General features: G+C 33.5%; 1 pseudogene; it reads left to right on the top strand.

Annotated features, from left to right (window-relative positions):
* The first annotated feature begins 3,432 nt into the window (after positions 1-3,432).
* LOC111397807 lies at positions 3,433-10,785 on the top strand (annotated as a pseudogene).
* The last annotated feature ends 240 nt before the right edge of the window (positions 10,786-11,025 follow it).

Raw genomic sequence — 11,025 nt, 5'->3', positions numbered from 1 at the left:
GTATCCCATAAAAACACATTTTTGGGATCTAGGTTCAAGTTTACCACTATTTTGATGGGAAAAGGCTGCACAACCAAAGGTTTTTAGATGACTATAATCTGGTATTTTTCCAGACTATATTTCCTCAGGTGTTCTGCCATCTATGGCACTACTTGGTAGGGGTGGGTGCAGGTTGGTTCGGTTCGGTTCTAAAGAGAATCGGTTAGAACCGAATCGAACCAAAATTTTCGGGTATTTAGTAAATGGAACCGTAGGGTCCAAATATAATTATGGAAACGTTCAGGTTCGGTTCCGTTCGGTTTAGTTCGGTTCGGTTCGGTTCGGTTCTGTACTATAATTAAATTTTTTAACATTTATAACAACATTATATAAATACAACTAATGATACATTCAATGGTTTTGGAATGTTAGAGACTAGTAAACTACATTGTTCAAATGATCGCTATGGTCAAAGCTTCGATCGGTGGAGGTCACAGTGTCGGCTGACGATTGTATAGGTTTTGGAATATTAGCGGGGCTGAGAGAGTGAGTACGAGAGTCGACACAACGTTATACACTTTAGTGTAGGTGTTTAGAGTTATTTAGTGGATTGGATCTTTTTGGGCTAAGAAATAAAACAATAAAATGAGTAATTGGGCCAAAAATTTAAAAATTAGAAATTAAACAAATTCTTGGGCCAAAAATTTGGATTTACAAATTGTTAATTTGTTAATTTGTTTAGAAAAAATTAAAATTAAAATAATTTGATTTATTTAATATAAAAAAAATTAGAAAGATTCGGTTCTTCGGTTCTTGGTCTAGAACCGAGAACCGAACCGTACCCGTCGATTCTCAATTCAGATACCCGTTCGGGTATTTAATTTGACAATTTAACAAGAACCGTTGGGTTCGGTTCGCTTCGGGTTCGGTTCGAGAGATTTGCTCAGCCCTACTACTTGGGGTTCTATTTATGATATAAACTGCAGTCATAGCAGCTTCACCCCACAGTACTTTAGGAACTCCAGAACTGATCATCATGCATCTTACTTTGTCTAGAATAGTCCTATTCATCCTCTCAGTAATTCCATTTTGCTGAGGGGTATAAGGAACTGTTTTATGCCTAAGGATCCCACTATCCTTACATAATTGATCAAAAACAACACTACAAAATTCTAGACCATTATCAGTTCTTAATACCTTGATTTTCTTCCCAGTTTGATTTTCAATCAAGGTTTTCCAAATTTAAATTTTTTCAAAAGTATCTGATTTTTGTTTTAACAGAAAAATCCAAACTTTTCTTGAAAAATCATCAATCAAGGACAGAAAATATTTGTTTCCTCCTTGGGTAATAGTAGATGAGGGTCCCCACAAATCAGCATGTACATACTCCAGAACAGAAGTAGTTTCATGCTTACCCGTATTAAAGTGAAGTCTATGTTGTTTACCAAGTATACAATAATCACAAAAAGGAATTTTTGAAACATTATCTTTTCCAAAAACACCCATTTTATTCAAAATATGCAGACCTCTTTCACTAACATGTGCCAGCCTATTGTGCAATTTTAAGGTGGCATCAACTCCAGCAGTTAAGGACTCAGCAGTATGACTTGAAACTATTTCAGCTCTAGTGACATATATACCATTTCTTTTGGCACCCTTGAATATTACAAGAGAGCCTTTAAAAACTTTTAACAAACCATTTCCAAGTTTAGCTTGGAGACCAATGTCATCTAGATCACCCATAGAAATTAAATTTCTATTTAAGTCAGGAACATACCTTACTCTCTCTAGGGTAAAGATATATCCATTTTCAAATTTTAAAGTCACACTGTCAATTCCTAAAACTTTACAGGCTGCATTATTACCCATTACTACCTCACTTCCATTCATTTCCTTAAAATTTTCTAAACAAGACCTTTTAGAAGTCATATGGAAAGTGCAACCAGAGTCAAGAATCCATTCTTGATTCTGGTCTATATTTTCAGAAAAATTTACAGTATGCTGATCAGTAACAGGTTCAGTAACAACATAGACATCCACAGTTTTATCATCTAGGGATTCAACTACATTTCCCTCATCTACTTTGTTATCCCTCTGTTCATTCTTTTTCTTAAAGCAATCCTTAATAAAGTGACCTGATTTCCCACATCCATAACATTTCCTATTCCCAGTCCCAGTCCTAGACTTTGACCTAGGTCTTTCTCTCCCTTTCTTCTTGTTATTATTATTTCTTTGATAACTCTGATTATCCTGACTATGGTTTTGCCTATTAAGTGACCTCCCTCTAACAAATAAATTCTCAAATTCTCTTCCATGCTTCTCAGTTTTAAGTTCCAGATCCTTGCTCCTTAAAGAGTTAATAACAACTTCAGGAGTCAAAGAATCCCTACCATATTTAATGGCACTTTTGACATCGTTATACATTTCAGGTAATGAATTTAGAAGAATCACAACCTTGTATTCATCAGAGACTTTGTCTCCAGCATTGGTAATAGCTTGAACCAATTTATTAAAAATGTCAAAGTTATCTTCTAAGTCTTTAGTGATGTCAATCTTAAAACTAAAAAATCTTTCTAAGAGAAACAGTTTATTAGGTAGGGACTTAACTAAATAAAGTTCTTCTAGTTTTTCTCACAAATCTCTAGCACTATCATGTTTCCCAACTTTTCTCAAAACTTGATCAGATAGATGCAATATAATAGAGGTATAGGCAAGTTCATCACATTCAGTTTTTTGTGCTTCAGTCATAGTATCAGGAAAATCACCAGTAATGGCTCTTGCAACTTTCTGTTGAACAAGAACTCCTTTCATTTTTGTTGCCAAATGGGGAAATCCCCTTTTCCATTAAAAACTCCAAGTTCAAACGTAGTTGTTGTCATTTGGAATGTTTAACCAACACAAGAAAATTATTTGAAGTTCAACGTTTAACAGAAAAGAGGTGGTGCAGAATAAAATGTGATAATACACAAGATCACAGAGGTTATTATGTACCAAGAAGCTTCAAGAATCAAGAAAACATTAACACACACAGTGTTCAAAAAATAACAAGAAATCGCAATGTACTCAATGCAACAAACTTCAAGTTCCAAATGCCCAAATTCACCAGGATTTCGTAAGGATCATGTCCTTAGGTCAAGGCACAATTTAGGTCATCAGAACAGGAAGCAGGAAAAGGATTATATGAGTATCAGATTAAATCAACGTATGTAATACTTCAGAAATAAGAACTTAGTAATTCACCAATTTAGAGTAATCACAATAAGTACGTTTCAGAAATATTAACCCAGTAATTCACTGACTAACAATAATCAAAAAAATTATGTAAAACATATATGGCTAGGAAGAATGGATTAAACGTTAATAAAGGGAAAAATAGTCGCAAACCAGAGGAGTGATCATTCAATATCGATCACTCAAGCTAGTGACCAAGAAAAAAAAAGCCTCACGAACAGTATGGGTTACTCAAGGGGCGAACCAATAGTTCGCGAAAAACAGGACCTGCGTTTTGGGAAACAAGAACTCCACAATAGATCAATGGTTAGTACACATAAAGTACTGAAGTGATTTAAAAAAAAACAGCGAAAAAGAGTCAGATCTAAAAAAAGGATTGGACTGTGAAAATGAATTTTTCACATCCAGATCACGGTTGAAGGAAGCCTTGAAGGCTCTGATACCACTGTTATAATAGAACTCAAGAAATACACAAAGTATTTTCAGATCTCACATAGAGAAAAAATTCGACCTAGAACAGGACCAAACCAAAGGTATATTGTTCAATCAATTGTCAGGGCTCAGAAATTAACATTGTACCCTTCTGTACAATAGTAGAGACACCAAGAATCAAACCTAAACCCCACAAAAGGAACCGGGACGCAACTACTTCGACGAGCCACAAAGAAAACCTCCTTCAATGACTCCACTAACTCCTTTCAAAAGAATCACTTAGATTTACTGTTCACACAGAATGAATCAAGTTCCAAATTACAGAGATCTTGGAAAGAAAAACACGAAGAAGACGAAGGAGAGAAGAGGCAGAGAAAATGACTCATTCTAGAGAGTTCAAGAGTCACCAGAAAAATATCACGCTCGGTCAACTAGGGCACCACCAAAGGTCCCTTATATTGAAGAACAAATCACCCTAGATCAGCTGGGTGATCCAAGGGCTCAGAGCAGCACACGTGGCCTCATGTTTGGGCTCGGGTAGATGGGCCTCTACCATTGAATTATCGGGCAATGGAAATATAATACTAGCTATTGGGCCGGGCCCTTTTCATCAGAGCCCAATTGATTGATTTGGCATCACAATCCAAACAACCTGGAATGATTTGCACCATTGGATCCGTCTCTTGGGCTTATCTCATATAAAAGGCACTTGTATGCCTTTTAGGGTTGTAGTTGGTTTTGACTCTCCCTCTTCCGTCTTCGTGAAAACTCTCTCTGTGTGTTCATATTTTGGTCATCAACTGGATGATCTTGAGTGATTTCTTTGTGAGATTATTGTGTTCGAGAGAAGGTATGGGAACACAATTCTTTGTGAGTGATTGTTGTAATAGAGAGTTTGAGGTAATTATGGTTTCGTTGAGCTCTCTGCTATTTTTGTACTGTATTCGATCTTTGTCCAATTTTGGGGCTTTATAGTGAATTCGAGCAATATCCTTAGGGATGCTCAATGGGGATTAGGCGTTAGAAGTTGTCGTTGCACCTTCAAAGCCTTTGGCCGACAAATCTTGTGTTCTTGTTGTTTTGAGCATTTTCTTTACTATTTTTACGAAGCAAGCTCAAGTTAAAATGTCGATTTGTTTGTCCGTGACCAACACATTCTTTGTCGATGTTATCTTTCCGTGAAACAACAAATTCTTGTTGCCTTTCAAATTTCCTCCTGTTTCCATTGACTTTGACAACCAAATACACTGGAAAACGATTGGTGTGCACTTCCAGTTCAGAGAATTCTGATCCAAAGCCCGACAAGAATTATAGTCAGAGTCCTAGTTTGAAACCAAAAGGAAGAGCTCAGCGGGAGAAAATTGAATTTCCTCAAGATGACGATGAAAAATCTGGAAGGAAGTTCCTTTAAGTGATCCCTACGAAGCCCAAGCAGTTGAAGATTTTTGTGTGTGATTCGCTTGAACGGATTTTTGAATCAATCCAGCAGCAGAATTCTGAAAGATAAATTTTACAATGATGTTGATTCCAATAGCAACAGTGGTGACGAGGATGATGACAGGGATGAAGAGAAATGTGATGATTGAAGAGGAAATAGATGTTGGTAGAGGAGGATAATCCCAATTGGCCTCTGGATGCTGATGTCGGCCCGGGGAGGGGTCAGAGCATCAGAGTATTTGAAGTAATATCCTATAAAAAATGTCGTTGGCGAAGATGGCTCTGAAATTGACTGAGAGGGAAAGATCGATGATGCTTTAGTGAAGGAGATCAATTGTCTTAAGTGGGAGAGCTTTGCTTTCCATCGTAGACCACTAGTTGTTCTCGTTTTCGAAAGATACAACACGTCTGTATTCTTGAAAAGAAGGAATCTGTAAAACATGTAGTGCATTTGATCTATACTTGCCTAGATGTAATCCGAATCCGTCACTGATTTCAGGGCAAGCGATAACTGGAAAGCTTTGAAAGAGCTAGAAAAAGCAGCAAAGGTGTACTGGGAAACCAAGGATCGACTACCTCCTCGAATATATGAATCTCCTCTTTTGACACCTTTCTTTTCTAGATTTTTATCTGTTTATTATAATCCCATGTCTTTAATTGCCATTACTAGACCGTCAAGATGGATATAAGCATCAAGAGAGATTTGGCCTACGCTCTTAAAATTAAAGAATGCCCACAAAATTTTGTTCTTACGTGGAAACATGATATTGTATGTGGAGAAAGGTGAGGACTAATCTCCTTCATTGTTATATTATATGTACTCCCAATTGTTAGTTCCATTACTAATAAGTTCTTTACGATATGTAGAAACAAGAACGACAGACAAATTAGTGCATATTTTTTCTATCATCACCATCTTAAGTTCAACCGGGGCAGCATTATGACCATATCTTGTTGCATTGTGTCCTTATCTTGTACTCTGGCATTTTCTTTTTCTTTTCTTTCTTTCTTTCCTTTTTTTTTTTTTTTTTTTTTTTTTCTTTTTTTTTTTTTTTTCCTTTTTTTTTTTTTTTTTTGAACTTCTCCTATGTTTTGTGTTGATCGGAATGGTTAGTAGGATTTGGGCTTAATCCTTCCTGATAGATTCATTGATGAGAGTGTCACAGAAACTTGATCCAATTGTATAATTTTTGGATAAAAAATATCAAACTCGATCAAAAGCTTGTCTATGTAGACCACTACTTTATATTGAGTATAGACTTCAATATTAAGATCCAAGGAGTAATATTTTTTTTTTGAAATGACGACGGTCTTTATATATCGTATTATCGTAATATGGTAGGGACATTTTGTCAAACCTCGTGGAGTAGAATCCTTGGGGTTAGGTCCACTCGTTTTACTACCTCTCTCGTGAAGATAATCCTTATGAAATTGTATGAGTGATAATTAGAAAGAAACTTTATAACGACCCAATACTTCCATCAAGGAAAAACAAACTCTGCATAATATTTCATTAATTTTATACAGAAGAATGTCTAGCTAACTAATATGTGAACTAACACAATTTCTTAATATAATCTCTTAATTAACACACTTTTTTTTTTAACCAAAGTTGTTCGCTAATTCATAACATGGATACCACACAGTACTCTCTTAAAAAGTGATCCACCACGTTGATTGATAGATACGTGTAATCCACTAAATGCTTTCGTAATTCTAGAGTAGATAAAAAATTACAAGATTCAATTTTAATACATCTGTTTATATTCTTCTTAATTCATCTATAGAAGGTAAGTTAGGCATAACACGGATATCGCAGGATACTCTCTTAAAAAGTGATCCACACTATTAATCAATAAATACATGTAATTCACTAAATATTTTCGTAATTCTAGATTCAGTCTAAGATTACGAGATTCTATTTAGCAAACGTGTTTATATTTTTTTCATTAACTTCTACTTCTTAACAAATGATTTATTTTATGTATTTTTTTTCAGAATAAATTTCATACAACGTAATTTTTTAGAGAATGTATAATTAAAAAAGAAAAAAAGAAAAGTGAGAGTCCATTAACACACAGTTTCTCTTCCAGAATCTATTCATTAATTCATTTATAAAAGGTAAATTAGACATAACATGGATACCGCATGGTACTCTCTTAAAAAAATGATCCACACCGTTGATCAATGGATACACGTAATTCTATTTAAAACATTTGTATATATTTTTTTCATTAACTTCTATTTTTTACGAACGATTTGTTTGATGTAAATTTTGTTTTAATAAATTTCGTAGAACGTAATTTTTAGAGAATGCATAATTAATTAATTTATTTTTTAAAGTTAGGAGTCCCTTAAAACACATTTTCTCTCGAATTTGTCTGTTAATTCATTTATAAAAGATAAATTAGACATAATACAAATATTGCATGATATTCTTTCAAAAAGTGAACCACGCCATTGATCAATAAATACACGTAATTCACAAAATAATTTCGTAATTCTAGATTCAGTCTAAGATTATGAGATTCTATTTAATACTTCATATGTTTTTTCGTTAACTTCTACTTTTTACAAAATTTTGTTCGATGTAATTTTTTTTAAATAAGTTTCATAAAATATAGTTAGAGAATGTACAATTAAAAAGGAAAGAAGATTTACGAGTCCATTAATACACAAATTCTCCTGCCAAATTTATTTCTTAATTAGACGAGATAAATTAGACATAACAGAAATACAGTTCGACAATTTCTTGAAAAATGATTCACGCCGTTGATAAATAGATACACATAATCTACTAAATGTTTTTGTAATTCATATTATTAATTTCTACATTTTACAAAGGATTTATTTTATGTATATTCTTTTAGAATCAATTTCGTAAAACGAGATTTTTAAAGAATGTATAACTAAAAGAAAAAAAAAGAAGAAAAGTTAGGAGTCCAGTAATACACAATTCTCTCGCTAAATTTGTTCATAATTCATCTATAGTAGGTAAATTAGATATAATGTAGATACTGCATGATACTATTAAAAAGTGATCTACGCAATTGATCAATACATACACGTATTCTGCTAAATATTTTAGCAATTCTCGAGTGGAGCAAAGATTACGAGATTCTACTTAACACTATATATATATATATTCATTAACTTCTATTTCTTAACAAAGGATTTATTTTATGTATATTTTTTAGAATCAATTTCATAAAACGTAATTTTTTGGAGAATGTATAATTAAAAAAGAAAAAAAGAAAAGTGTGGAGTCCATTAACACAATTTCTCTATCAGAATCTGTTCATTAATTCATCTACAAAAGGTAAATTAGACATATCATGGATGCTGCACGGTACTCGCGTAAAAATGATCCACGCCGTTGATCAATAGATGCACTTAATCCACTATATGTTTTCATGATTCTAGAGTGGATAAAAAATTCTGAAATTCTATTTAACACATCTGTATATATATTTTTTTCATTAACTTCTACTTTTTACGAAGGATCTGTTTGATGTAAATTTTGTTTAAATAAATTTCGTAGAACTTAATTTTTTAGAGAATGTATAATTAATTAAAAAAAAAGAATTTGTGTGTTAACTCATCTATAGAAGGTAAATTAGATATGACACGGATATCGCACGGTACTCTCTTAAAAGTGATCTACGCTGTTGATCAATAAATACATGTAATTCACTAAATATTTTCTTAATTCTAGAGTGGGCCAAAGATTACCTGATTCTATTTAATGCATCTGTGTATATTTTTTCATCAACTTCTACATTTTACAAAATATTTCTTTGGTATAAATTTTTTTAAAACAAATTTCGTAAAACACAATTTTTTTAGAGAATGTATAACTAAAAACATAAAAGAAAAATTAAGAGTCCATTAACGCTCAATTTCTCTTGCCGAATTTTTTGTTAATTTAGGTATAACTAAAAAAAAGAAAGAAAAATAAAGAGTCCATTAACACAATCTCTCTTGCTGCATTTATTTGTTAATTTATTTATAGAAGGTAAATTAAACATAACATGGCTATCGCACGGTACTTTTTTAAAAAGTGATCTATGCCGTTGATAAATACACACCTTAGTTCACTAAATATTTTCGTAATTTTAGAGCTGATCAAAATTTACGAGATTCTATTTGACACATATGTATATATTTTTTTCATTAACTTCTACTTTTTACAAAGGATTTATTTTATGTATATATATTTTTTCGAATCAATTTCCTAAAACTTAACTTTTTAGAGAATGTGTAATATAAAAAATGAAAAGAATAGTTAGGAGTCCATTAACACATAATTTCTCTTGCCGAATTTGTTTGTTAATATATCTGTAGAAGGCATATTAGACATAACACGGATATTGTGTTAATAAACGCTCCAATTATCTCAAATGTGGAACTACAACTCGGCTCTTCAAGCAAAGAAGAAACAAGAAAAGGTGATGGCTGACTCTCAACGCTGGCCATGGGTCAAGAAGGCAGCTTGGACATCAAATCCATATGAATTTTACTACTATACAGGTTTTGGACCTCGATGGGGCAAGAGGAGAGGTGAGAGAAGTCTTAACGTCCCTAAAACTTTCTGGCTAGAATGTGAAATGACACACCTCACATTCTCTCAAATCAACAATGAAGAATCTGAGATCGTGAATGAGGCAGAAAATGAAGAGGGTGGCGGGAGTGGGAGGAAAAGAGCCTGAAAGCCAATTAAATCATGGTCACTAAAGTCTCTAATGTGACGGGAAGAAAAACTCATGTAAAAACTGAAAATGTGTGGTTTTTAATAATTTTGTGGCCCTTACTTTGACTAGTAAGGGTAATACTGAACTCTTGTTTACTGCATTTTTTTGATGTTTTGAATATTTAGTTACCTTTGTTGCGCAGCAAACATAAGTAAATAACAAGTGTAAAGGATATGAACCTTTTAAATTTGAAATTCAAACGGAAGTTTGTGACTTTTACTGCCATGACAATAATCACATAAAGATGTTTTTGGTAGACTCTAACTCGATTCCACTGGGAGCATGATTTCAGAAGATGGCCATGAGGCATGCCTCAGAGTGAGGTGCACCTGTAATGCCTCAGGCTACTAATTTTTGTGCTATTTCTCTGAGGCAGATGCCTCATTGAATCAAGACGAGTGCCTCAATTTTGTCATATTTGAATTTTTTATTTTTTGTGAGTCTGAACATGAATATTTTTTTTTCCCTCTCTCAAATGAAACAACAATGTTTGGACCTCTTGTTACTCGTTTGACCTAATCAACCCGATGACCTAAACAACCCGATTTCTCACTAGTTTGAAAGAGCTAGAAAAAGTAGCAAAGGTTTACTGGGAAGCCAAGGATCGACGACCTCCTCAAGCATATGAATCTTCTCTTTTGACACCCTTTCTTTCTCTATTCCTATTTGTTTATTATAATCCTATGTCTTTAATTTCCATGATTAGACCATCAGGATAGACATAAACAACGAGAGAGATTTGACCTACGCTCTTAAAGTTAAAGAATCCCCATAAATTTTGTTCTTATGTGGAAACAGGATATTGTATAGGAAGAAAGGTGAGGACTAATCTCCTTCATTGTTATATTATATGTAACCCCATTGGTTAGTTCCATTACTAATAAGTTCTTCACAATATGCAGAAACAAGAACAGCAAACAAAATGGTTCAGATGATTCCACATTTTTTAAAATAACACGAAAAAACTTCCGTGCATTAAAGACGAGGGTCTATCATCACCACTTAAGTTCAACAGGGGCAGCATTGTGACCATATCTTGTTGTATTGTGTCCTTATCTTGTACTCCGACATTTTTTAAGCCTTTTTTTTTCCTTCCTATCTATGTTTTGTTTTGATCGGAATGGTTAGTAGGATTTGGGCTTAATCCTTCCTGATGGATTCACTGATCAGAGTTTGGCAAAAACTCGATCCAATT

This window comes from Olea europaea, chromosome 7 (assembly GCF_002742605.1).
Source record: "Olea europaea var. sylvestris chromosome 7, O_europaea_v1, whole genome shotgun sequence".
Classification (NCBI taxonomy): domain Eukaryota; kingdom Viridiplantae; phylum Streptophyta; class Magnoliopsida; order Lamiales; family Oleaceae; genus Olea; species Olea europaea.
This window is presented reverse-complemented; position numbering and strand designations above follow the sequence as displayed.